Genomic DNA, 25,338 nt, shown 5'->3' with positions numbered 1-25,338 from the left:
AGTCATTGAGTTCCATAAGTCCATCTCATTTTGTTTAATTATTTTTTCTCTTATTTGTTCAGCTTGATTAGTTTCCATTACTCTGTCTTCTACTTTTTGTAAGATAAAGTATCCACATATATTGTCATATATCAAACAGAACACTATACTACACAAGGAATGAAGTACATCTATGTACTAGTGAAACAGTCTCCAGGAGAGATTAAGGAAAAAAAACACAATGAAGAGCAATAGCCACTACCATTTATACAAACAAGACACCTGCATATTCACATATGCTCATACATGCCTGGTCTATTTCTGGAAGGATGCATAGGTTTGCTGAGGTACTAGAAAATCAAGGGTAGGAAGGGAACTTATTTTGCACTGTTTTCTTCTTGCTAGTGTTTGCATTTTTCTTACTATATCCACATTAATACTATGCTTTAAGAAATGCAATATTTCCTTATTATCTTGTACTGAACTCAAAAGAAGGATGGCAGTTTTTGAGGCAGCGTTGCTTTGAATTCCCACAAATTCTTTTGTACCTCTCTTCCCCAATTACATACTGTTGCAAACCTATTATTCTGTCTTCTAGTTCATTAATTTGTTTTCTGCTTCTTCCAGCCACTCCAGAAAGTGCATGGGTGGGCAGAGACATGGCACTTTAAGTTATGGGCACCAGTCCTCTTTGCAGGGAAGCACAGATGCCGTGGAGATCAGGGCCATCAGGGGCTGTTCTGTATAGTACATGCAGGTAGAGGATGCAGTTTTAACATGGTTTATGCATCCTTTATGGGAAGTCAGAGGTGCAGTTTTACAAAGTTTGCATGGGTCTTGGGGAGGGGATCTGCAGCACCAGCACTGAGGCAGGTCTGACTTGGGGGTGCAGTATGAGGAAGGTAGGTACTGAATGCTGGTGCTACACTGGTTCTCACAAGTGGTTGTGTGTCTATGATGATGGGTGGGAGAAGACAATCACACCTGTCATATCCTTTGCTCTTGAAGATTTCCATCAGCAAGCTCTGAGATTAGTAACTAAGTCTCCCTCCCATAAGCCTCAGGAAACTTTCAAACTACTGTTTCTATGCTGCATCTCTATGGGCTGTTTGCTGTGCTGTTTCTTTAAGGAGAGGCACTCAGCTACCAGTCACCATCTGGTCTTTCTCAGAGCCAAGCCTGATTATTTTTAAAGTTCCAGGCTTTAAGTCTCACTCGTAGTAAGCACTTACTCAATTAAGCCTCTCCGATTTTCAAAGTCAAGAGTTATAGGGATTTCTCTTCCCATTTTAGGCTCCTAGGTGTGCTAGTCTCTTTCTTGCCCCTCTCTGCACTCAGAGCTCCCACCCAACAGTGTTTCAACCTGTGGGGTTAAGGTTCCCACCATTTCCTTAGCCTTCCTACCATCTTCAATGTGGGGTCTTCTCTACATTTAGTTGTAGAGTTTGTTTGGTCATTCTTTGGGTCCTTTTCTGATTTTTTTCCCCCTCTGGTGCAAGTGTTATCTAGTTGTATGCATTGGACAAGGGGAGTTTAGGGTCCTCCTACTCCACCACCTTCCATGGAAGACCCTTTTTTGAAAAGTATAATTTGATCCTGTAGTATATTTACTCATCTTTGATTGTTTTGAACTTTTTCAGGGTCAGTTATTGACTAGAGATTTTCCTGGTGGAGATTAATGGACTGATTTTTAGAGTTTCAGTAATTTTCCTGTTATCCAGAATCAAATATGTTTATGTGTTTGGACAGTAATTTTGATGTTAATTTTCTCCAACTGTTTCTGATGGTCCACAATATCTAGGATGGTTTACAATAGTCTCTCTTTTCCCATATGGACTGCTTTTGAAAATTTAACTCTTCTGTGTATTTGTGTTGGCTTCCTCTTTCTAGAACCAAACTTTGTGGTTGGTGTTAAGGAAAAAGAATATTCAATGAGACTTGTTAAAGATGATAAGGCAGATTTTATTCAGTACTACCTAAATGGGTATAGGAACCACTACAATGAAATTTGAGAGTGTAGGAGGGAGATTAGGGTCAACTCTCAATATAACATGAGCAACTGGGAATTTATAGCCAAGGATCAGAGTGGAGATTAGTGGATTGAAAATTACTAAAAGGAAACATTATAAGTAGGGGATATTCTGGCTACCACAACCAAATGGGATTCTTGATAAGGATAGGCTGATTTATCAGATATTACCCAAGAGATGGTATAGAATGAGGAACCAGATGAGATATCAAGGGTAGTCAGATATTCAAAGTGGGAGATTCTGATAAAACAGACTTAGCAGGGCTTTTGCCAATACCAGATTTTATAAGGAAGAACACAGGTGGGCCTAGGAAAAGTTTCAGGGTCCTGACTAAAGTTTGGTTAAGCAAATAATCTTTGCCATTGGAAAAGCCTATTATCAACTTATTTCTATTGTTCTATAAAATATATTTTGCTTTTATACCTCAAATGTGCTCCTAGATCTTGGAAAATATACATTACTACAGTTAATACTTGAGCAACACAGGAGCTAGGGGCATTCATCCCCCACACAGTCAAAAATCCCTGTATAAATTTTGACTCTGCCAAAATAACTACTAATAGCCTACTGTTGACTGAAACCTTATTCATAACATAAACAGTCAATTAACACATAGTTTGTATGTTATATATATTATAGACAATATTCTAACAATAAGGTAAGCTGGAAAAAGAAATTGTTATTAAGGAAATCATAAGGGGGCACCTGGGTGGCTCAGTCGGTTAAGTGTCTGACTTCAGCTCAGGTCATGATCTCATAGTTCGTGGGTTTGAGCCCCATGTCAGGCTCTGTGCTGCCAGCTCAGAGCCTGGAGCCTGCTTCAGATTCTGTGTTTCCCTCTCTCTTTCTACCCCTCCCCCACTTGTGTGTGCATTCTCTCTCTCAAAAATAAATAAACAATAAAAAAGAAAATCATAAGGAAGAGAAAACACATTCACCTGACTGTGCTATATTTATTGAAACAAAAATCCATGTATAAATGGACCTACACAGTTCAAACCCATGTTGTTCAAGGGTCAACTGTATTTGTTTCTGGCATCAGCAGCCATGGGAATTTTTTCTATGTGACTTTTCCCACATCTCTGCTTCAGTTCTACTGCTTTTAGCAGCATTTTTAGATGTTTTGTATTTGTGTTCTCATATGTTTCCTTGTTCTTTCTGTTATTTCTTAGTTATATCTGAGAAAAGTAGAAAATCCATATTTTGTACTGCCATGTTCATGTTCAAATGGAAGTCATGTTATGTTTTAATATTCTTTAGTATTTTATTATTTTTTCTTGGAATATATATATATTTATTGGAATATATAATTATGTATAATTATATATATATAATTGCTGTACAAGTATATATGCAATTTTTTAATTACCATTTTTGTAGTATATTTTTCCAGTTTTTGTTTTCAACGTTTATTTATTTTTGGGACAGAGAGAGACAGAGCATGAACGGGGGAGGGGCAAAGAGAGAGGGAGACACAGAATCGGAAGCAGGCTCCAGGCTCTGGGCCATCATCAGCCCAGAGCCCGACGCGGGGCTCGAACTCACGGACCGCGAGATCGTGACCTGGCTGAAGTCGGACGCTTAACCGACTGCGCCACCCAGGCGCCCCTATTTTTCCAGTTTTTAAAGCATTTTTTATGGCTTTCAGCAAAGTTTGTAATGTTCCTCTTAAAGGACAGCATCTTCCTTAATAAGCCGCACTCTGAACCCATGCTGGAGCTTTTTTTACTATAGTTTTCTGATTGTAATTTCATTGTGTTGAATTAAAAATGTTTGTCTATCAATTTTGTATTATTTTTCCTCCTTTTTTGTGCAATCATGATTTGTGATATGCTGTCATCTAAATGTCAAAAATTCCACAAGCTAAGACAGAAGAAATTCTGAATAATTTTTAGCTTGGTACTATTAGCAATATTGTCTTACCTTTCTGAGCAGCGAAACCAATACTGGAAAGGGAGCTGATTCTTTTAACCAAATGATGGGGAGAGTTCTGTGAATGATAGTAATATAAGATAATACAGGAAATGTTACTTATGTCATGTTTATTTTCATAAACTAATTTCTACTTTTCAGGTTTTAAAACACATTATGAGACAACCTGAATTACTTTTTAAAGGTCACCATTTGCATTTGCTCTTTTAAGACTCATTCTTCTTATGTAAGATGAGCATGTTTCTGCCAAGCTTTGATTTTCTGTGACAAGCATGGTAGAACATTTTTGCTAATTAGATGAGCTTACATATTCCCCAATATTCTGTAATCCATTCCATTGATCTGAGACATTCCCTAATTGAATGAGTCCCCTAATTCTGAGCATAGAGAAGGAAAGTGATTTTACCATTTGAAAAGACTGAATCTTACACAATAGAGATAACACCATATATCTGCAAATTCCTTTCTAGAAAGCTTTAATAACTCTAAACATTAATAACTCTAAACTTTAATAACTCTAAACTCTAAAGTTTTAATTACTAAAACATCAAAAATAAAAATAAAAAACAGATCCAAAAGTGACTAAGTATAGAGATTGTGACTTCTTTTAAACTTGAGGAGCATTTTCTCTTGGCACTCATATATCCAACATTCATTAGTAGAAATTTTCATAGTTGAGAATTTAATATAATTTGGGCATGGGTTCATCAAAATTTTCACTCATTATGATACATGTAAACTTCTTATATTTTTATTAAAACTAATACTCTATCCTGAAGTTTATAATATTAAAATAGGTAGATGTACTCTACTGGGAAGAAATAAAATGAATTTTATGGAATTCCATAATTCAAAACTTTCACTAATCATTATTTGTATTAGTGAACATTTTATTAAATAGCATCTTGCTACTCTTGACAAGGGTGTTTGTATGTGTGTGCATCATACAGTTGGCAATTTTACCTTCATTGACACAGTTCAAGAGACAAGGATCATATAAGAAAACATCTTTTAGTGTAATATCTAGTTCAGGGTAATTTTGCATTCTTTGAAATTATTTATGTGAGAAGAAAATAATAAAAATATTATATGTATGTTACATTTTATTTATTTCTTATGGTACTTGATTTTTTAAAAATTTCCCAAAATAACTGGAACAGCAAAGTTGGTTTCATAAAGGCTCATCTGCATTTTCCTATACAATTTAGAGTAGGTTGCCTACTCAATGGTTACTCAATGGCTCACTCACTGACCCCCTAGGTGACCTTAGGCAAGTAATTTACCCTTCTGCACTGCCAATATCCCACCAGGGATAAGATTAATCATATTTGCCATGTATTTACCTCACAGTTGGGTTAGAGGGGTGATCATTGAAAGGTGCTTTTGGAAGCTAAATTAGGAATAAATGCCAATTATAATTCACACATTCTTTATGAGCTATTGGTAAGGTAATATAAACAGTTTCACCCATTTTAAGCCACTCAGAGGAAAAATGATTATGGATATAGCAGTGAACAGAATAAAAAAATAGTCTTTGAATATAGCTTAAACCTTTGATATAATCCTCTGCAACAGTAAGTAAATTTTCTTCCTACACTGAATACTCTACTGTAAACTATTCAGGAAAAAAATATTCTGAATTACATGACATCAGAACAACTTCCTACAATATTCATTCAAAAATTATTTGCAAATTTTTAGTTTACATTTTCAAATAATTCATTCAAATTTGTCTGGTTTTTTAGAGGAAGATTTTTCCTCAATCTTAAAGGAGTTCTGTGTGAATTTGAAGGTAATAGTATTTTTTAAAAATTTTTGTGTGTTTTTTCCTTTCTTGAGCTTTTTATGAAAATAACCTCACCATGATTTTTCTATCAAAGGTTTGGACACTCTGAGTCTCAGAAATAAAATAAACATAAATATTATATTTAAAAAGTACTTACTCTTAAAACATTGCTTAATTCCCTAAGTAGCTATTATATAATGATTCAATATTGATAATTTATATACCTGAAATGTTTCTTATTTATTTAAAACTTAAGTGAAGGGTCTTGGATAAATAGGCTTTATTTTAAAGTAACTAAATAATCATTAACTGCTATCCTCATAATGAGTACCCTTCCACTTAAGTTTATTGGTTTATTTAGGATTTAAAGTAATTCATCCTATTTATGTCCCACTTCATTCTGAAATAGGAAGACTGAAGGACCCAATGAAAATAAGCTGCTTTTTCTTTTCTTTGCTCCTTTTCCTATTTCTATTCTTGTTAAGACCTACACTCTTGCCTTACACATGCCTTAATATATGTTCTTGTAAGAGACAAGAATTTAATGATTTCTCTGGAGTTTTCCAGCACAGTAGACAGCATCTAGGGAATCACTGAATGAGAATGACCAGGTGAGTCCATCATGTGCATATTCCAGACAACTGGCACTAGACATCTTGATGCCAAGATCCCCTGACTCCAGGCAATAAATGACTTATTATTGACATCTGGACCCTGTCCTTCTTCTGACCAATTCCTTGATGACTGAGAGGACACATGCACTGAACCATAATTGTCAATAAAAACCTGGGACCCAAAGCAAAGAGTAGACTACTCTCTACTTTTCTTTCTTTTCCTTTATTTTTTAAAATTTTTTATTTATTTTTGAGAGAGAGGGGTGGGGAGCAGAGGAACAGAGAGAGAGAGAGAGAGATAGACTCCGAAACAGGCTCCAGGCTCCAAGCTGTCAGCCACAGAGCCTGATGTGGGGCTCAAACTCATGAACCGTGAGATCATGACCTGAGCCAAAGTTGGATGCTTAACTGACTGAACCACCCAGGCGTCCCTCCTTTTCTTTCTGAGTCTTGAAGATGCTCTATATGTATCTTCACTGTCTTTATATCTTCAATAAACTCCTATCTCACTTCCCACTGGCTGGCATTTGATTTTTACCCTGTGCAAGGCCACAGACCCTCCTGGCTAGTCCTGTGAGACTCCCTCTGGGTCCTCAGACCCAGTAAGCCTACATCAATCGCAAGCTTATCACAGTTAAAAAAGCATATTAACACATATGGGAAAAGCAATCAAAGTTGAAAACATCTTAACACATATGGGAAGGTCCAGACTTGGAACATCAATAGCATATCGATTTTAAGCATTGACTACATATATTTTTCAATAGGGCACTCCCTAAGCATTAGGCTCTCAGGAGTATCAATTAATGCCCCCATTTTAATTTATTAAACAGTTTCCTAGCATTGTGACTCACTTTACTTTCAAAATGTGTAATTGTTTCTAAGGAGATGTATACTAGCAGGAAGAACTTGGTCAAGTTGTTCTAACTCCTGGGGCTTGCTCTGATCTTGGACGTTCTTTAAATACAAAGATCTTTTTGATGTTAGCAATATTTTCCCCTTCTTTGTTCATTTATAATTTTTAAACACTACTTGAGAATTTTTTTAGAAACTATGTGAACTTTAATGGACAAACCTACTATGCTAGAAAACTTTGTAGTAAAACAAATCTTAGAATTTTTTGTGATGGTTACATCCCATTTCATTACCACCTATTTCCTTATTAAGATTATCTAGCATTTAAAATGATACATTTATTTATTTTTTTATTTTTTTAACGTTTATTTTTGAGACAGAGAGAGACAGAGCATGAACAGGGGAGGGGCAGAGAGAGAGGGAGACACAGAATCAGAAGCAGGCTCCAGGCTCTGAGCCATTAGCCCAGAGCCCGACGCGGGGCACAAACTCACGGACCACGAGATCCTGACCTGAGCTGAAGTCGGACGCTTAACCGACTGAGCCACCCAGGCGCCCCTTAAAATGATACATTTAAAATAACTTTAAAATATATGCAAGGGGGACTCCTTGGAAGATGGCGGCGTAGGAGGACGCTGGGCTCACCGCGCATCCTGCTGATCACTTAGATTCCACCTACACCTGCCTAAATAACCCAGAAAACCGCCAGAGGATTAGCAGAACGGAGTCTCCAGAGCCAAGTGCAGACCAGAGGCCCACGGAAGAAGGTAGGAAGGGCGGCGAGGCGGTGCACGCTCCACGGACTGGTGGGAGGGAGCCGGGGCGGAGGGGCGGCTCACCAGCCAAGCAGAGCCACCGAGTCTGGCTTGCAAAAGCGGAGGGGCCTGAGGGACTGTGTTCCCACAGCAAGCTCGACTTAGCCTCTGGGAGGTCATAAGTTAACAGCTCTGCTCGGAAAGCGGAAAGGCTGGAGGACAAAGGGAGGGAGAGCTGCTGAGCCCCCTGACGACAGAGCTCAGTTTGGTGGGGAACAAAGGGGCTCGCCAGCGCCATCTCCCCCGCCCATCCTCCAGCCAAAATCCCAAAGAGAACCAGTTCCTGCCAGGTAACTTACTCGCTCCACTCAAACACCCAACTCTGTGCTTCTGCGGAGCCAAACCTCCAGCAGCGGATCTGACTCCCTCCCGCTGCCAAAGGGCCCCTCCTGAAGTGGATCACCTAAGGAGAAAGAAGCGAGCTAAGCCTGCCCCTCCTGACCCTGTGCACCTTGCCTACCCACCCCAGCTAATACGCCAGATCCCCAGCATCACAAGCCTGGCAGTGTGCAAGTAGCTCAGATGGGCCACGCCACCCCACAGTGAATCCCACGCCTAGGAGAGGGGGAGAGAAGGCACACACCAGTCTGACTGTGGCCCCAGCGGTGGGCTGGGGGCAGACATCAGGTCTGACTGCGGCCCCGCCCACCAACTCCAGTTATACACCACAGCACAGGGGAAGTGCCCTGCAGGTCCTCACCACACCAGGGACTATCCAAAATGACCAAGCGGAAGAATTCCCCTCAGAAGAATCTCCAGGAAATAACAACAGCTAACGAGCTGATCAAAAAGGATTTAAATAATATAACAGAAAATGAATTTAGAATAATAGTCATAAAATTAATCGCTGGGCTTGAAAACAGTATAGAGGACAGCAGAGAATCTCTTGCTACAGAGATCAAGGGACTAAGGAACAGTCACGAGGAGCTGAAAAACGCTTTAAACGAAATGCAAAACAAAATGGAAACCACCACGGCTCTGATTGAAGAGGCAGAGGAGAGAATAGGTGAACTAGAAGATAAACTTATGGAAAAAGAGGAAGCTGAGAAAAAGAGAGATAAAAAAAATCCAGGAGTATGAGGGGAAAATTAGAGAACTAAGTGATACACTAAAAAGAAATAATATATGCATAATTGGTATCCCAGAGGAGGAAGAGAGAGGGAAAGGTGCTGAAGGGGTACTTGAAGAAATAATAGCTGAGAACTTCCCTGAACTGGGGAAGAAAAAGGCATTGAAATCCAAGAGGCACAGAGAACTCCCTTCAGACATAACTTGAATTGATCTTCTGCACGACATATCATAGTGAAACTGGCAAAATACAAGGATAAAGAGAAAATTCTGAAAGCAGCAAGGGGTAAACGTGCCCTCACATATAAAGGGAGACCTATAAGGCTCGTGACTGATCTCTCTTTTGAAACTTGGCAGGCCAGAAAGAATTGGCACGAGATTTTCAGGGTGCTAGACAGCAAAAATATGCAGCCGAGAATCCTTTATCCAGCAAGTCTGTCATTTAGAATAGAAGGAGAGATAAAGGTCTTCCCAAACAAACAAAAACTGAAGGAATTTGTCACCACTAAACCAGCCCTAAGAGATCCTAAGGGGGACCCTGTGAGACAAAGTACCAGAGACATCACTACAAGCATAAAACATACAGACATCACAATGACTCTAAACCCGTATCTTTCTATAATAACACTGAATGTAAATGGATTAAATGCGCCAACCAAAAGACATAGGGTATCAGAATGGATAAAAAAACAAGACCCATCTATTTGCTGTCTACAAGAGACTCATTTTAGACCTGAGGACACCTTTAGATTCAGAGTGAGGGGATGGAGAACTATTTATCATGCTACTGGAAGCCAGAAGAAAGCTGGAGTAGCCATACTTATATCAGACAAACTAGACTTTAAATTAAAGGCTGTAACAAGAGATGAAGGACATTATATAATAGTTACAGGGTCTATCCATCAGGAAGAGCTAACAATTATAAATGTCTATGCGCCGAATACCGGAGCCCCCAAATATATAAAACAATTACTCATAAACAGAAGCAACCTTATTGATAAGAATGTGGTAATTGCAGGGGACTTTAACACCCCACTTACAGAAATGGATAGATCATCTAGACACACGGTCAATAAAGAAACAAGGGCCCTGAATGAGACACTGGATCAGATGGACTTGACAGATATATTTAGAACTCTGCATCCCAAAGCAACAGAATATACTTTCTTCTCGAGTGCACATGGAACATTCTCCAAGATAGATCATATACTGGGTCACAAAACAGCCCTTCATAAGTTTACAAGAATTGAAATTATACCATGCATACTTTCAGACCACAATGCTATGAAGCTTGAAATCAACCACAGGAAAAAGTCTGGAAAACCTCCAAAAGCATGGAGGTTAAAGAACACCCTACTAACGAATGAGTGGGTCAACCAGGCAATTAGAGAAGAAATCAAAAAATATATGGAAACAAACGAAAATGAAAATACAACAATCCAAACGCTTTGGGACGCAGCGAAGGCAGTCCTGAGAGGAAAATACATTGCAATCCAGGCCTATCTCAAGAAACAAGAAAAATCCCAAATACAAAATCTAACAGCACACCTAAAGGAAATAGAAGCAGAACAGCAAAGGCAGCCTAAACCCAGCAGAAGAAGAGAGATAATAAAGATCAGAGCAGAAATAAACAATATAGAATCTAAAAAAACTGTAGAGCAGATCAACGAAACCAAGAGTTGGTTTTTTGAAAAAATAAACAAAATTGACAAACCTCTAGCCAGGCTTCTCAAAAAGAAAAGGGAGATGACCCAAATAGATAAAATCATGAATGAAAATGGAATTATTAAACCCGTATCTTTCTATAATAACACTGAATGTAAATGGATTAAATGCGCCAACCAAAAGACATAGGGTATCAGAATGGATAAAAAAACAAGAACCATCTATTTGCTGTCTAAAAGAGACTCATTTTAGACCTGAGGACACCTTTAAGATTTCTGACTGAAACTAATAACATAATTAATTTACGTCACCAAAACCTGCCAACAAATCTTGTCATTACGAAGTATATGAAAGGGGTTAGAAGGCTTAATATGAAAAAATGGTCCTAATTTTCATGAAAAAGAAACCATATTTTGGTGACATGTCTCTTGATTTTAGTAAAATTACAAAATAGATTATTAAATAAGTTGTTGATAATTACAAAATGAGACAAATGAGCACTAACCAATACAATCATTTGTAGTTTGACTGGGATGTTAGACTAATACAGCAGGGAACTATATCAGTAGATATAGTATGTCTATTTTATCAAGTCTCATTGTGTCCTTCTTGGAAAAAAAATGGAAAGATCTGGGCTAGCTGATAATAAAGTTAGGCTGAACTCTAACTAGTTGAACAACCTCACACAGTGCTGATTTTTGTGTCTCTATCAACCTAGAGTATATTCACTGTTATCATTCCATAGACATCTCTCCTGTTAATAATATATAGCAGATCTTAAGAAGAATATTGATTGCATTCAGTTATAATTTGTAACATTAGGATGAAAAGAAGCCTTAGTATGTTAGAATCAAAAATGTCTTTTCATAGGCTAGAGCATTAGGTGACTGTAACCAAATGAATTATTAGATGTATATGTAAAGTCCTAAGTTATATCAATAATTTTTATTTGTATGGTTGAAATCATAGTTGAAAACCTGATTATATTTTATCTAAAAATAAAACGCTGTTGGAGTACACATTTTGCTGATTCACATGTTTGAAAAATATTGTGAGTACCTAAAGATATAAATGGCCAGGGACATAAATTATGCTTAAAAAGAAGAAACATCTATCAATTAGAGCTATTTTAAATTGGACTAAGCTACTTTGAATAGCTGTATGTTCAGTAAAATGGGCAGTATTAAAGCAGAAGCTAGAAAACCATCTATTATTGTATTTGCAGGAATTTCAATTATTCAATGGGGAATTCAATTAACCATTAAAGTATCTTTTGACTGCAATTGACTTGACAGTATTTTTAAAGTATGCAATTTTCTGTTGGAAAATCTACTCAAAATACTGTGCAATGCATATTCATAACATGTAAAATCTTACCCACTTTGTTCTCATCACTGGTTTCTTACTATATCTCCATAGTTGCATATTAACCACACACTGGCATAGTCAGGCAAAATCAGTTGCTTGTTATTCTCTAGTAGAAAAAAAATACTTTATTAATATTGTAGTATTTTCTTTTCATTGTTTGTCCCAGTATTTTTATGTGGTACAATGATTAATTGCCTGGCTGTTTTATTTTGTATTAGCCTAGACATTGCTGTTTAGTAATATAATGGCTTACACTTTAACAATTACAATCTTATTCATTGGGATGGAAATACATTTGCATGCTGACACCAAATGAAAGACAAACAAGTTTGTTTAAAGGCTGAACTGGAAACAAACAGTAAGTGTAAAGTCAATAATTAGAATTATTACTTCCATGCCACGAGGATTTATTTTTATTGACAGTAGCTCTAGACCTGGTTGATGATTCTTAGAAAAATAATTTTCTATTTTCTGAAACACATGTTGTCATAATTTACCTTGGCAACCTCTTAATCCTCTAGGAACCACAGATTAAAACCCATTAGTGAAAAACTGTGCCTATGTTGATATCAACTGAATAGTACGTTTAACTGATGGCTGATGTCCTATTTGTGAGTATTAGCAAATTATAAAATTAGATATAATTTTTAAAAGAAGGGTATTATGCTTGTGCCTATGTATTTTATTTCTCGAATTTATAAAATATTATTTGTTGTTCTGTTAATCCTATATGATGACTAAGAATATGATGAAATTTCAAATTAAAGCTGCAAAATTTTATTTAATTTTTTTTTAGACTATGACTTTTAATAATGTGCCTGGCTACTGGTGCATTTTTAATGCTTCCATTAAAGTAATTTCTACTCACACTGAAAGGCATGGTGTAAGGACTGTCAGCATTTATCATGTTTATTTCTAATCTAGCTAAATACCTCTACTATTTTGTCCCCTCTGGAATTACCATAGTCTCCATCCAGGTTCTTCACTCAACAAAAAGTATGTTGGAAAAATATATTGGAAAAATTTTTCAGTGTACATTAAACTTCTATTCTCACTGATGATGCTATTGTTGAAACTGCTTGCTTGGATTATGACTTCTTATGTCCTAGTCTAATTGCTTATATCCTGATATACTTCACTTTTGTATATGACCCAACTCTAACTCTGATCTATGACACTTTCAGGTCTTACTTCCTCAACCTTGTGTATTAATTTTCTATTGTCTCTGAAACAAACTACTACAAAGTTGGTCAGTTAAAACAATGCAAATATATTATCTTACAGTCTGTACTTCAAAAGTCTGGTATGGGTCTCACTCAACTAAAATCTAGATTTTGGCAAGGATGCATTCCTTTCTGGAGGTTCTAAGGCAAATCTACATTCTTCCCTTTTCCATCTGCTAGAGACTTCCTGCATTCCATGTCTCATGGCTGTTTTCCTCCATCCTCAAAGGTAGGCACAATGGGTGGAATCCTTCTCATATCACATCACCAATCTTAATTGCCCCTTAATATGTAACCTAACAAATTCACAGGTCCTGGGGATTAGGATATGGGCATCTTTGTGGGCTATTATTTTGCCTACCAGTTAAAATAAATATCTGGATTTTCCTTTCTGTAAAGATTGAATAATAGAAACTGTACTTACCTTCCCACCTGTAACAATTAAAAATTTAGACCAAATATATGAAACAATACTTGTCAGGTGGTCAAGTAGTACAGGACAGTAATTCCTAAGAAAGAAGAAACAGGCAAGATGAGCCCTATAATTGTTCCAGCTTACTTTCTAGAAAAAGTTTACAGCTTTCAGTGCAGGGATCAGGAACCCAGAGCCTGAGATCTCTTGGAGTTAAGGAGATAGAGTTGCAAGTATAGGAAGACTAACACAGCTAAAGTTCACAAGACAGAATAACAGAGTGCTGCATAGGCAGACAGATCCCAATATAAGAAGATAGTCTCCCTCAACTCTTTCTGCTGAATACTGTTTAGTACATGCACGTGAGGAATGTACCTGAGGCCAAAGAAACAAACAGCCAAAAAGAGAAACAAAAAGAGCCCAAAAAGGGAAACAATACTATTAACTCAGCTTCAGGAATAATTCATGTTCCCACAAGCCAGAGTTGGAAATCTCATAATGTGTGGGGCATCAGAAAGAATACTCAGGAGGGTATTGTTTCAGTAGGGAGGCAAAATTATTCCTATAATAAAGACTACTCTGGTCTTATCTAATAAACTTAAATCAAATCCCCAAATGATGAACTATTTCCAAGTAAAATCATTGTGCCAAAAAACCTTAAACAATATTTGTGGGAATACAATGGTATCCAGGATTCAACAGCAAAGCAAAATCAGAGTGTCTGACATTCAATAAAAAGTTACAATGCATAAATAGAAACAGGAAGATATTATACCAAAAAGAGAAAAATAACTTAGTAGAAACAGTCTAAGAAAGGTGGAAATGATATAATTAATATACAAAAACATTAAAATGATTAGCATGACTATATTCCATATGTTCAAGAAGTTAGGGGAAAATTGAATGTGTTAAGTAGATACACGAATTATATAAAAGTACCCAACTTAAACTTCAAAAATGACAATTATAATGTATTAAATAAAAAAAATAACTATATGGGATTATGCAGTTTAGAATAGAAATGAAACAGGAGCACCTGGGTGGTTCAGTCGGTTAAGTATCGACTTTGGCTCAGGTCATGGTCTCACGGTTCAGGAGATCGAGCCCCAAGTCAGGCTCTGTGCTGTCAGCTCAGAGCCTGAAGCCTGCTTTAGATTCTGTGTCTCCCTCTCTCTCTGCCTTTCCCCCACTCACACTCTGTCTATCTCTAAAAAATAAATTTAAAAAATTAATTAAAAAAATTTTAGAATACAAATGAAACAAAAATTAGTGAACTTAAAGATATAGCAATTAAAACAATTCAAAATGAAACAGCAAGGCATCAAACTATATTATAGTTTGGTTTCAAACTATATTATAAAGCTATAGTAGGGGCGCCTGGATGGCGCAGTCAGTTAAGCGTCCGACTTCAGCCAGGTCACGACCTCGCGCTCCATGAGTTCGAGCCCCGTGTTCTCTGGGCTGATGGCTCAGAGCCTGGAGCCTGTTTCCGATTCTGTGTCTCCCTCTCTCTCTGCCCCTCCCCCATTCATGCTCTGTCTCTCTCTGTCCCAAAAATAAATAAACGTTGAAAAAAAAAAGCTATAGTAATCAAAAAGTATGAAACTAGCATAAATATTAACACATGAACAAATGGAATAGAATTGAGAGCCCAGAAATAAACCCATGCATATATATTTGAAAAGAGAGCCAAGAACACTCATTAAAGAAAAGACAGACTCTTCAATAAATGGAGGGAGGGAAATTAGATATTCACATGTAAAAGAAAAGAACCATACCCCTATTTTACAATACTCACAAAAACTGACTCACAATGGATTGAAGATTTCAATGTAAGATCTGAAACCATAAGATTCCTAGAAGAAAACATGGGACTTGGCAATGATATTTTGGATATGACACCAAAAGCAAAGGAAACAAAAGTATAAATAAGTGGAACCACATCAAACTAAAACACTTTTGCGTAGCAAAAGAAATTATCAATAAAAAGAAAAGACAACCTATGAAATGGGATAAAGTATTTGAAAATCATATATCTAATAAAGAGTTAATACACAAAATATATAAGTAGCTCATACCACTTAATAACTATAAAAAACAATTAAAAATGGGCAAAGGACCCAAATTGACACTTTTCCAAAGAATATATTCAAACATCAAACAGATACATGAAAAGGTGCCCCAAATCACTCATCATCAGGCAAATGCAATAAAAAAAAACCACAATGAGATATCACCTCAGGCCTGTTAGAATTGCATTTGTCAAAAAGACAGGAGATAACAAATGCAAGCAAAGAAGTGGAGAAAAGGGAATTTCTTATACATGGTTTGTGGGAGTGAAAATTGATACAGCCACTCTACAGTATGGAGGTTTCTCAAAAAATTGAAAATAGAACTGCCATATGATTCAGCAATTAATCTTGTGGGTATATACTGAAGGAAAAGAAATTACTATGTTGGAAAGATATCTGCATCCTTATGCTTATAGTAGCATTATTTATAGTAGTGAAGACTTGGGAACAATCTAAGTATCCATCAATAGATGAATGGATAAAGATAATGTGAGACACACTACAGACACACACACACACACACACACACACACACACACACACTGAAATACTATTCATCTATAAAAAGAAGGAAATCCTGCCATTTTGGACAACATAGATGGACTTTGAAGGCATTATGCTAGGTGAAATAAGCCAGGCAGAAAGAAGATGCTTTTAATAGCAAGGAGAATGTGTAAAATTACCATTTTAGATCTTTCAGAAATTTACTAGAAAAAAATGTGGTGTGTTTTCTAGGGGAATGTTGAAGGCTCCCTTGAAGTCTGTGTTCTTTTTAGAGAAGTGTCTTGAGACTCCATATTTTTTATAACTATATATACTAGTTCCTGATAGCTTTCATAACAAATTAACACATTTTTAAAACAATAAAAATATATCATAGTTCTGGAGTTCAGAAATCAAAATGGGTCAAAATGGGCTTAAATTAATATTTTAGGAGACCTGCATTGTTCTCCGGATGCTTTATGGGATTAGATTTCTAAGACTGCATAACAAACTACTAGCAATTTAGTGGATAAAAAAAAAACCTAGAAATTTATTTTCTTACATTCTGGAAACTAGAAGTCTAAAATCAATGTGTCAAAATGCAACACTCCCTTTGGAGGCTCTAGAGGAGAATCCTTCCTTGCCTCTTCCATCTTCTGGTACCTTCACATATTCTTTGGCTTGTTTCTACATCACTTTAATCTCTGCCTTCATCTTTACATTGCTTTGTCCTTTCTCCTTCTTCTCTTTTGTCTGTCACAAAGCTTCTTGTTCCTTTATTTTGTAAGAACATTTGTCATTGGGTTTGGGACTCACTCAAATAATCCAAGATGGTCTCATCTCAGGATCTGTAGCTTAATTACCTTTGAAAAGCTCCTTTTTCCAAATAAGGTAACATTCAGTTTCCACATTATCCAGGGATTTTACATAGACACCTCTTGGTGGCTAACACCAAACCATTTTAGAGACAATCTATTTTCTCATCATTTTCAGCTTCCAGTGGATACCTGCATTCTTTGTTTCATGGTTCATTTCCACCTTCAATGTAAGCTATGGTCAGTTGAGTCTTCCTGACATTATATTGCTCTGACTCTGACTTTCTAGCTTCCCACCTTAACAAGTAAGGACCTTTGTGGTTACATTGCCCCATTTAGATAATCCAGTACAATATTCCCCTCTCAAGGTCAGTTGATTAACAATCTTAATTCCACCTGCAGTTGTAATTACCTAATTTACTTATAGGCTCAAGGGAGTGGAAATTGGACATTTTAGGGGAACAATCATACTCCCTACCACACTATAGAAAATATGCCCTTCGTTTATCAGAGATAAACATTTCCCCATTTTTTTTTAATTGTAGAGAGAGAGAAAGGACAAGCAAGGGAGAGGGGAAAGGGGGGAGATGGGGAGAGAAAGAGAGAGAGAGAGAGAGAGAGAGAGAGAGAGAGAGAGAGAATCTCAAGCAGGCTCCTTGCTCAGCAGAGCCTGATATGGGGCTCCATCCCATGACCCTGGGATCATGACCTGAGCCAAAATCAAGAGTCATACACTCAACCGACTAAACCACCCAAGTGTCCCTCACTCATATTTTAAGAAACCTTTTCCATGTCCATAATAAAATAATCAGATATATTTAATTTCTAAATTATTTTCCAATATAATTCTAAAATGATGGCATAAAGTTGATGTTATTCTCTCCTCAAGAAAGCTATAGCTAAAGAATGTTTATAAGTTTAATCACATGTGGATTTCATCATATATAACTTTGCACTCAACTTTGTTAATATTTATCCATGTATGATTTTTGTTTTTATCCTTTGAAATGAAAATAAATCAGATGTTGACTGAATTACATTCATTTAATGACATTATTTTTACTATAGTCAAATAAAAGTTTTTAAATAATTCAGAAGACACATCAGGGGTTTTAACTATAAAATGTCCTGCAAAAGAAAAGTGAAGTTTTGTTTTATCTTGGGCTATGGAAATGGAAATGTGCTGAGCTTTGTTTATTTTGTTTGTTTTCATGATCTCATTAAAGACCTGTTGTATTTAAGCAAATGTAATCACTACTGACATTACTGTTGATTCATCATAACATTATAGCATATAGATCATATAGCATATAGATCATTAAAACATGATCTTTTTAAAGTAAAATTTGCAAATCTTCTGTACTAGGTTTACTTTAGTAGTTATGGAGGTTTTATATTCTTATAACATAATGGGAAATATTCAAAATTTATGCTCTGAAATATTTTTTATTAAGTCATTTCATGTCTTTACCAATCCAAACTATAAATTTCACTAATACTAACACTTTAACAATAATCTAAAAAAGACGTGTACAAATCAGATATCCCTATGAACAATTGCATTGAAAGCATGACAATATAAATAGACAGCTTTAAGTTGTCGATTTATCAATAAAGGCACATTCCATGCCTTAATGATATCATTCCAATATGCTGGGTATCAAGTAAGTTATAAATCTGAGAAAAATTAAGTGACAACGTAATGTATGTTATTAAATATAAAGCATATAGAGAAGAAAATAATAAAATAACTACAGTGTTAGAATTATTCAGAAATGTATTCAATAAACATATCTGTAGCATGTTATGTGTGATAGATGCTCTAACAGATCAAACAATCAAATGAATCTAATGCAGTTTGGTAAATGACACTATAAGAGACACGCAAGTTCATATATGAGGAGCTCTAATTCCTAGAACATGAAAATACTGTAGAAGATATAACCCTCCAATTTTTTTCTCAGATAATTTATATACATTAAAGAAATTATATATTAACATAGTAGCACACTAACAGAACAATAAGAACTCAGAGACTGTAAAGGATTCAGAATATAAATGCTATAGTAATTTAGAACAGTAAAGATCATTTATGCAGTGAGATAATGGAGGAGATGGAATTTGAGCAGGGTACTGCCAAAAAAGTTAGCCTTTGGTCAGTGAAATTATAGTGTAAGAATATTATAGCCGATGAGTACAACATACAATACAGAAGCAGTAATTAAAAATAGCAGTTAAGGAGATGGGGAATAAAAGAAAGACATAGTAAACACTGAAGCAACAATTCTGTGGTAGGAAGTAGTAAATGACAAGCTTTATAAAAAGAAGTGGGCTAAGATTGTGAAGTGTTGGGGATTTGGGATTGTTCGGGTTATTTATAATGAGCTTTTGTGGTAACCAAAGAAATGCAGCCCTCAGATCTGATGCAGGGAGTGTAACTGACAGATGACCCCAGGTGCTATGTTTTAAATCCATCACCATGTTTGCACAAGGCTAGGCTTCCCAAGGGCTGCTGCCAGCAAATGACAAAGCTACAGTAATATTAAGGCAGATCCATTCCTATAAGATATAGGACTAATCTCACAGGACAACTTTAGTCTCAGGACTCCATATCAGCCATGACCTAAATTTTCTTAAAACTGTACTGCAGTCTGACACTCTTCCTAGGTAATTCTTTTCTTACAGAGGCCAGACCTGCAGAATGGGATAATGGCACTTTCCTTCTTCTCTAGCTTCCTGTCCTTTGTTTTACCTCACAGGATTTTCTGGTAATAAAATTTCTTACCTTTATAATAACACAGCCCTTATAAATTCCTGAGCTGAAAAGTGCAAGGATGAAAATAAGATTTTATTGGAACTGTGATTGTGATAGTATATATAATGAAATAAAAAATAAAGTCCCAGAAGTATACAAACAAATTGAGGTGGCATGGATTTATTTAATACCTATGTGATAATAGTATGGGACTCAGAGTTGGCAGCATATATAGCAAGAAAATGATAGAACATGTATGATGGAGAATTGTGTAGTACACCAGTGTTTGCTCTGAATAACAAAAAGCGACACATGTATATAAGAAATTACTTTCTTTGAAATATATAACGAACCCTTTCAAATCAGTGTAATAAGATTAATAATATAACTTGAACACATTTTCCCTATATGTGATTCCAAATCTTCAGCAAATATATTAACATGTACTCAGCATCAAGTAGTCACCAGAGGAATGTTAGTTAAAATTATATTGAGATAGTATTAAATACCCATCATAATAGCCAAATTTTATTTTCATTTTTATTTTTTTGAGTTTATTTATTTATTTTGAGAGAGAGAGAGAGAGAGAGAGAGAGAGAGAGAGAGAACGAGCAAGGGAGGGACAGAGAGAGAGAGAGAGAGAGAATCTCACACAGGCTCTGTGCTGTCAGTGCAGAGCCCAATGTGGGGCTCCATCCTACAAACCATGAGATCGTGACCTGAGTCACAATCAAGAGACAATTAACGCAATGAGCCACCCAGGTGCCTCAATAGCTCATTTTTTAAAATCATATTATACCAAGTTTTGGGGAGGGTATAAAACAACCTGACTTCTAATTTAAGTCTGATGGGAGAATAAACTGGTACATCCACTTCAGAAGAGAGTTTGGCAATAGCTACTGTAGTTTACCACATGAATACTCAATAGCCACAGACTTCCATTTCATTCATATGGTGTTTATTCTCATTGTATAGTTTTCGTTATTTGAATATACTAAAGCTAAGTATCCATTCTACTATATGTATATGAGTATAAATTAAGTTTAAAACCAAGAACTAATTTGTGTTGCTAAAAGTCAGGATAGTGATCATCCTTGGGTGAACATACTTCAGTAATGCTAAAAATATATTTCTTGGACCAAATGATGGTTATACATATATATACTTTGTGAAAATTCATCTACTGTATATTTATTATTTGTATATCAACTAAATATTGTATATTGTATATACAGATTGTACTTAAATATGAAGAGAAATTTTTATGGAGGTTCCTCAAAAAATTAAAAATACAACTACCCTATGACCCAGGAATTGCACTACTAGGTATTTATCCAAGGGATACAGGTATGCTGTTTCAAAGGGCACATGCACCCCCATGTTTATAGCAGCATTATCAACAATAGCCAAAGTATGGAAAGAGCCCAAATGTCCATCAATGGATGAATGGATAAAGGGGACGTGGGAGATATATATATATATATATATATATATATATATATATATATATAGTATTACTTGGCAATCAAAAAGAATGAAATTTTGTCATTCACAACTACGTGGATGGAACTAGAGGGTATTATGCTAAATGAAATTAGTCAGAGAAAGACAAATATCATATGACTTCACTCATATGATGACTTTAATATACAAAACAGGTGAACATACGGGAAGGGAGCCAACAGTAATATAAAAACAGGGAGGGTGACAAAACATAAGAGAATTAAATAGGGAGAACAAAAAACAAAAAGTTACTGGAGAGGTTGTGGGAGGGGGGATGGGCTAAATGGGTAAGGGGCATTAAGAAATCTACTTCTGAAATCTTTGTTGCACTATATGCTAACTAACTTGCATCTAAATTTTAAAAAAATAAATTAAATAAAATGATAGAAATATAAATTTTTAAATAAAAATAGTCTTAAAATTTTTACACATCTTGTTCTATTGATCTTACTGTATATGCCTTTACTGTTAAGAATTGATTTGTTGAATGTTTATCATTTTCTAAATTTATCAGTTTAGATAAGACTTAATTCTCCCAATAGGTAGTAAAACCTTAAGCATTAGGAGTATTTCTTGTTTAATGTTTCCTTTTTTTTTTTATTTTGAGAGATACAGAGAGTGAACCAGGGAGGGGCAAGAAAGAGAGGGAGAGAGAGAATCCAAAGCGGACTTTGCAGACCCCAACATGGGGATCCATCTCACAAACCCGTGAGATCATGACCTGAGCCAAAATCAAAACCGACTGAGCCACCCAGGCACCCTTAGGACTATTTTTGATCTTTGTATCCACTCATGGATCTCTCCTTAAACATAAGATATGTTATTCCTAAAACCTTAGGTCATGGCTCTAATATCTCTATTTTTGTGTTAAAGATATGTGTATATATGCATGAGTGTGTGTGATAAGTTGAAAATGTTATTTATTTTTTAACTTCCTGATATTATCTTCTTATCACCTTAAATTTCTATGATTATGTTTTCATTATTAAGATATTTTTGTATATTGTGCTGTTCTTGTAGTGAGTACAGTATCTAGAGACTGGCACTGTTAAGAATGTGGTCTAAAAAAAAGTAGCTAATGGATGAAAATAGTAGCTTCCCCCCCCCCCCCAACTGGACTGCTTATGTTTATTGCAGTGCTAGTGGAAGATATTCTGTATCCTCTTGGGCAATAACACCTGACATCACAAGAAAGCATGGACTGCAGCATGTGATCATAATGAAACGCTGTTATTATAGGAATTAGTATTTCCCAAGATTAGAGCATTACATAAATTAAATTCTATAGTCATCTGCTTTATTTTAGTTGTTCCTGAGAAAGGGAATAAACTTGAAATATAAAACTGAAGCACACACACACTTTTTTTTCCCTGTGTTTTGGTTTGAGGAAACTGGGCAGTGATGCACTATATGTTTTCCTCAGTGTACTGAGGTGTAAGTGAAAATATGAAACAATACAACACTGTCTATTTGGGTACAACTCTGTAAGACTTTAAATATTTACCCACAGAAAGCTTACTTCCAGCCATCGTATGCAGAATATTATTGGAAGGTATTCATTGAACAGGAGAATAATAGCTACTCTAGAATTTTCCTAAAAAGCCTGCTCATATTCAAAAATAATTTTCAGCATAAGTAAATTCTATTCATTTAATTAACCTGGAGAAATGCTGAGTTTAAATTTTATTTCTGTAATCTTTTATTTTTGAAAGCCCAACCAGAGTTATGGCAGATGAAAGTAAGGTGATGTTATATTTTCTCATACCATTATTGTAAAGACTATCAGAACCTGTTTGGAAATAACAGTGAACAAACATACAAATTACATAAAAATGATAAAGTATTTTTATATGTATCAAATACAACTGCAGTGGAATTAAGATCATTAGATGTTCATGTAATTTAAGGGCCTTCCAGTTTGCAATAGACTGATGAAGACATAATATACAAATAGAATTGACTGAGGAATTACCAGTGATATATCTTCATTACTGGAATGGTAAGACCAAAAGACACCTTTTTTAATGAAAGCTTTTTTTCTTTTTCTGTAAGAAAAATCTTATATAGTCACTAGTTTGCTGAGAAAATCAGTAACTAGAATTTACATATCTTCATCTAACAAATGACATAGTTCAGGGAGAAAATTAAAGATAGTATGTGAGTGAGAGTAGTAGAAAGGATTGAGTGAAAGAGATCTGAAGCTTCTATTTAGTGTTTAGTAAAACTACAGGAAAAGATCCTATTTTCCTTGCTTCAAATTTAAGGATTGTTACACAGTTGTCATTACATTATTATTCAAGGAATGGCAATTGGCACTAAGGAACCATTTTCACATTTTTGCCATTAGGTGTTTGTTTTTTTTTTGTTTTTTTTTTGTTTTTTTTTGTTTTTAGAAAGAGAGAGAGAGAGAAGGGCACCTGGGTGGCTCAATTGATTAAGCACTCAACTCTTGGTCTCAGTTCTGGTCATGATCTCACCATTAGGTTCATGGATTCGAGCCTCGCATTGGGTTTTGTGTTGAGATTGTGGAGCCTGCTTGGGATTCTCTCTCCCTCTCTCTCTCTCTGGCCCTCCCACACTCTCTAAATAAATAAATAAATAAATATTGATACTGGATTTACGAGATATGACTAATTTCTTTTTTATTTCAGTAACTTAACCATTTTTTCACTTGTTATTTTGCAAAAGCCTCACTTACAGTTTATTGAGTGATTTTCTGCTGTTGAGTAAACTATGTGAAAGGGGAGTTTTTGCTGGGCAGATTTGGGAATGAAGCCAAGAGGGATGAAAGAGGCTGCCTCTCTACTCCATCATGAGTGATCCACAGGGATCCGGAGTGGTATGGTGCTGAAATTGCCAGAAAAATGCTAGAAGAAGAAAATTTGGCTATCCAGGTGGACATGAGAGCAGCTCAAATAGCCCAGGATGAGGAAATTGCTAGATTTCTCATAGCTGAAGAAAGGAAAGATTACAGGAAAGCCAAGGAGCAGGATAAATCATCTCTGGATAAAAGAAAGCAGGACCCTGATTGGAAGCCAAAAACTACTAAATTGGAACTCTCAAAGTCAAAAGAGAGTGATGATCCTCACTGGTCTAAGAATAATAAGCCAGTACAGCCACCACCACCTATCATGACAGAGGCTGAGTATTTGAATTACACTCATTTTACAAACCAGGGATTGCACTCATTTTACAAACCAGGATAATTCCACATGACATTTCTCAAAATCAGAATCCTCTCATACAGGTCTCCATTAAAAGCAGTAAAAACCCAAGAATTTGCCTTGAAAATGAACTCACTGTAGCAAGTATTACTGGATGATACAGAATGTATCCCATGCTCATTTTTATCCTCCTATGTTTGTATTCCTGGGATTTACCTTCAAGTGTTTTTCTGAGCATAAATAATTTTAATTCATTTAAAACGTTTTGGTTATTCCTGATCACTTGGGCAATACAAGAAAATCTAGCTTTTGAATGTTGACCACCTCTCCTGGGGTATAGTATCTAAAAGCTCTGTAAAATGTCATTTTTTTAGGTATGAAGTATTAGTATCTAGACACTAGACTTTATTTAACAATTAGAATTTTGTAGAGATAATGATCAGAGTAAAACATAATGTTTGGATGCAATGCAGAATAAAATAATATACCAAATTTTTAAAAATAACAAAAACTAAAACTAAAAATCCCTAAAAGCCACTGGTACTTCACAACTGACTACCACACCTATCAATGGTTTTAAGAACTTAATTTCCTGCATCAAATCCCATTTTTAAAAAATACCTAGAATGATGTTTATGTCTCATATCATATGTTGATATAGTCTCATTATTATAATGTTTGAAGGGATGGCTACTTTTGGAAAACATAATTAATCCAATTTTATCTTCTTAATTATTCAATTTAGGAATTACATGTGCTTTTATTGTTTCTTAAAGTTTATTTTTCCTCAAATTGAATA

The 25,338-nt window shown here is 35.7% G+C and overlaps 1 pseudogene; it reads left to right on the top strand.

Annotated features, from left to right (window-relative positions):
• Window positions 1-24,633, top strand: part of LOC124513819 (coiled-coil domain-containing protein 50-like) — a 42,814-nt pseudogene extending 18,181 nt beyond the window's left edge.
• Window positions 24,634-25,338: the final 705 nt, after the last annotated feature.

This window comes from Lynx rufus, unplaced genomic scaffold (assembly GCF_022079265.1).
Source record: "Lynx rufus isolate CCGP_SWC_20201006 ecotype Redwood Valley unplaced genomic scaffold, mLynRuf1.p SCAF_19, whole genome shotgun sequence".
NCBI lineage: Eukaryota > Metazoa > Chordata > Mammalia > Carnivora > Felidae > Lynx > Lynx rufus.
This window is presented reverse-complemented; position numbering and strand designations above follow the sequence as displayed.